Source organism: Tigriopus californicus, chromosome 3 (assembly GCF_007210705.1).
Source record: "Tigriopus californicus strain San Diego chromosome 3, Tcal_SD_v2.1, whole genome shotgun sequence".
NCBI classification, from domain to species: Eukaryota; Metazoa; Arthropoda; class Copepoda; order Harpacticoida; family Harpacticidae; genus Tigriopus; species Tigriopus californicus.
In genome coordinates this window covers 5,437,389-5,441,924 of record NC_081442.1, presented here as the reverse complement: position 1 = coordinate 5,441,924, position 4,536 = coordinate 5,437,389, and the positions used below count along the sequence as shown (strand labels likewise).

At 43.4% G+C, this 4,536-nt stretch overlaps 1 protein-coding gene across 1 annotated transcript in view; it reads left to right on the top strand.

Annotated features, from left to right (window-relative positions):
- LOC131878109 (mediator of RNA polymerase II transcription subunit 7-like) overlaps nucleotides 1–4,536 on the top strand; it is a 13,797-nt gene that overhangs the window by 838 nt on the left and 8,423 nt on the right. The window lies entirely within an intron of this gene.

The window sequence follows — 4,536 nt, the reverse complement described above, 5'->3', positions numbered from 1 at the left end:
CTACCTCTTTTCGGAGCTGCTCCCAAGATCCGCCTGGGCCTTTGAGGTCCGGCGAGGTTGAAGCCGTCATCATACTGCCGATATTTAGAGGTGGGAACCGGTCGAGATGAGACCGGACAGGCCGTCCAGTGGATGAAAAAACGTCCGAGTTAATGTCAAAATCCAGCCAACCCGCAGCCAAATCCGAGCTCATGGAAGAAGCCAGCACCTCGCCCACCTTTAAGGTGGATGGACGGATGGATGTCTTTGGGGTCCGGTTCAATCAGTGGTCAGGGCGTTTCCTCAACAGCCCAGGGCATGCGAAGGCGACCTCCGCTCACCCGTGGTCGTCGTCACTGGCTGGATCCTGGAGTCAAAATAAATGGTTTTGGAGCACGGTGGTCAAAAAACCATATCAAGTTTGCAGAGAAATGTCCAAATACGTTTTGGAATTTTCTCCTCAGAAAATCATAAGGATCAACGTTGGTTTTATTGCTTTATTGAGTTCTAGCCTACATGAAAAAACTACATGCATGAATACATTATGAAAGCTGAAGTTTGCAAAAACCTAATTAATGAAAATTGACAACACACTTAGTTCGCGATTACTTCGAAATTATAATTCTACTTAACCGCTACTTAGTTATATGGGATCTAATGGCCCAATTTTCATTGTTTTTAGCTACACAATGCTGCAGTTTTATTTTAACTTCAATTTCCGAAAAAAGAATACGCATTTTCAATATCACAAAAGAAAACCATGATTTTTCTTTTTCTTGCATATTCTCAAACTAGATCAAATTGTTACATAATCTTACTCAAAACCCTCCAAAAAAGACATTCTAAGAACTGTTTTAGAATGTTGAAAGCACCCACAGTTCAACAATTATAAAAACGTTCACAAAAATCCACGAAGCCTCAAAGAAGCAATTTTTAATCAGTTTCCACAAAGTCTTCAGAAATGGCCAATTCTACATACAATATTACCTGTTGTATGCATTGTCATCACCATTCTTTTTTTTTTTTCTTTTTTTTGTGCGGACTTCCTTACCGCTACCGGGATTGGAATCCCAGCAGTTCAAGACGGGAAGATTATTTATTATACTTGACTTTTAGTTATTATATTTATTTGTTCGACCAACGAATTGGAGTTGGCTGATCTGGCTAATCCTTGAATATAAGGTTGATCCGGAATTTTAGTCAAAAACTTGTCCAAGTCTGACTTAAATCTTGCTACTGGATCAACCCCTACATAAACCCTACGAATATTTGAGGGCAGCAAATTGAACAATGAAGGAGCCCGAGAAAGAAGAGAGTTGGACTTTATTGTTTTAACTAGCCTGGATTCTCGAGGGCTTGAAGGTGCTCTCAAAACGCACATTAAGCCTCTACGGTCACTAGAATTGACTCTAAACCTGGGTTGGGACAAGCTCATGGATACTTTTGAAGACGTACAGTATCAGATACCTTTCGTACCTTCTCTGAACACTGTACAGTCCCAACTTCTTTAGCCTCTCCCAACATGAGAGCTATCTCAATCCTGTGATGTTCCTAGTGAAACATTCTTTGGACTTGCTCGACCTTTTGCAAACCTGCTGAACTCATTAGAGCCCAAATGGGAGAGGCATATTCAAGATGCGGCTGAACAATCGACTTGTACAGAGTTAGCATCGTGACACTATCTCTGGACTTCAACGTGCGATATATCCAACCACATGTTTGAAAAGCCTTACCAACTTTCAACTGGATATGCTCATCGAACTTTCCTTTATCTTGGAGGACTACACCTAAATCCTTCATGGATGAGACCTGCTCAATGTCCTTACCTTCATCATCTAATAGTGGAGTGTCTAATGGCGTCGACCCAAAGGTCATTAACTGAATTTCAATCTATTCAAGGCCATGTTACTCGCAGCAACCCAGGAATAAATTTGGTCTAGGACCTTTGCCAGACAACCAGAATCCTGACCATTCCTACCAACTACCAATTTGTATCATCAGCATAAGAAGAGATACTGACTTTACTACCTACAAGCTTCTGAAGCGGAGCAATGAAGATGATGAAAAGGAGAGGACCCAAATGGAGCCCTGAGGGACACCCGACTTGACATCATGTATGTCACTAAGGATCCCTCTACCGTAACTAATTGTTTCCTACCACAAATGAAGCTTCTTAGCCAATGAGAACCTTGCTTGGATCCCAATCTCACGGAGCCTGTTAACTACAAGGCCATGATCTACCTTGTCAAAGGCCTTGGCAAAGTCGAGATAAACTACATCGACTGATTCATGGCTCTCCAGTCCTCAATAACCTGCTCTATATGCTCAATCAGTTGGGCAACCGTGCTGAAATGTGCTCGGAACCCAGGCTGGCTAGGAGGAAGGACTTCATGTATATCAAGAAATTCAACAAGTTTGAACTTCATGATCTTCTCAAACACCTTCGCAATATTCGAAGTGAGAGAAATTGGCCTGAAGCCACTGGGGAGTGACTTATCTCCCCCTTTGAAAATTGGAACAAACATGAGCTACCTTCAGAGAAGAGGGGAACTTGGCCTGGTCCAAGATGCAACGCATCAAGTACGAGAAAACAGGAGCAAGAACCTGTGAGCATCTCATCAGAAACTGAGATGTCACTCCATCTGGCCAGGGGAGCTCGAGAGTCTCAAGTCCCTGATGGCCTCTAAAGCATCCTGATCTGTGACTACAAGATCATCTAAATGCTCAACTTGACAAGCCTTGCCAGTCCCAACAAACTCATCAATAGAGCAATGGACTGTTGCTCCTAAACTCCGTGGAGTTGAAAACACACTAGAGAACTGATCTCCAGTATGTGGCCATAGTCCCTACATTGTCTATGGCTTCCCCATCGACCTCAAAAGGCCCTACAGGGTGTTTGATCTTTCTCTTAGTGTTTACGTAAGAGAAAACGCCTTCGGATTCGACCTACCTCTTGAACAACTCTTGCTTTTCTTGTTCAACTGATCTGTCTCAATGGAGGCCTTAATTCTAATTATACTTTGAGAGTGTTTTCAGTGACTTCGCGGTAGGCAAGAAAAAATTAAAAATCGACCTAAATTTATGAAATCAAAACTTATCATTTAATATAGTATACCTCTAAAGCAATGAGTAAACCTGAGTGGCTAAATTTGTAAATCTTAAATGTGGCACAACTTATTTCGAGCAGGTTCGGCTAGATTCAATTTCTGGTATCACTGACCGTGATAAAAATATTTCTATTTGATAGAGAACTTTTTGATAGAGATGACAAAGGATGCAAAATCAGGTAAAGTAAGTCACAATTTCCCTTCTAAATGACTGCAGATTCAAACGATAGCCTTAACTCATTGAATGAAGCTCATTCCGCATCAACCTCTGTTCAGTACTTTCATGCACTTCCTCCGTTGGATTTAGATTGGTCTTACTTGAGTGCTTTCACGATCGGCTGGATTGGCCGGTCCGCCGGCTCCGGCCGGTGGGTTGGACGTAGTGGACGACGCTCCGGGTGTGTGAGGCGCATGAATCCCGATCTGACCCCCCGGAGGCACGCCGGCCAAACTGGATGGTGACCACCGCCCCGGGGACTCACGCCCGGATGATGAAGCCCACCCATGGGACTCAAGCCGGGTTCATCATGGCAACCACCGAGCGGTAGGCGGGGAGAGAACGAATGAGTGGGATTCCAATGAAACGAAGAATTAGTTTGGATTTGAGGATGGGGTGAGTTACTTTGTTTTGGTTTGGATGATGGACAATGTTGACAATGTTGACAATGCATTGACACGGATTGGTTCCCATCAGTGTTGCTCAAGTACGGGCCAAACATTAGGTCAGCCTAAACAAACACATGCAGTCCATCCCTGCGCCGCTGGGGGAGCTAAATCATCTTGAAAGTCAGTAATATGGGTTTAAACATGAACATGGATCCTATGGTCACCTATGAATTTTGATATGCGAGATTGGCCCATAATTTCTTCACAAAACTGCCTTAGACTAGATAGTTCGACCAGCCTGATGGCTGAAGCACTCCAGCCGACTTAGCCGAGGACTAGGGGCAGCTATCCTTAACGTGCCAAATTTGGCCGGAGATGAGCTAGGAAGTATCAGATTGAAATTCAGCCTAAACGATAGTAAGCAATAATTACGTGGTTCAATGTTGATAAGTCAGACCCCAATCTAACGCATCAATGCATCAAAACCATAGTCTAAACGCTCTCAGCTTAAGAATTTGGGACACGTGGACCCATTGGTCCAATCAAAGGATTCTTGTCTCTAAGCTAGCCTACCCGTCAAGTGACGAACCCGGTCCACAGAGCTTGATTTATGTACTATCCTGATCTAGATGACAACTTGGACAAATGTCAAGGCTAATAGACACTGAAACATGCTGGCTCCATATTTGTAGCTCGCATTACAGGGTGAGTGTTTCTTTAGTCAGGACTAAGAATTCTTACATTTCAAGAATATGATTTGAGCTCAGGCCTGGTTTTCGTCACCTTACTCTGGGTCTGCCTTGCTTGGAACGTCATAAACTTAGTTTTTCCCGGTACCAAGGTT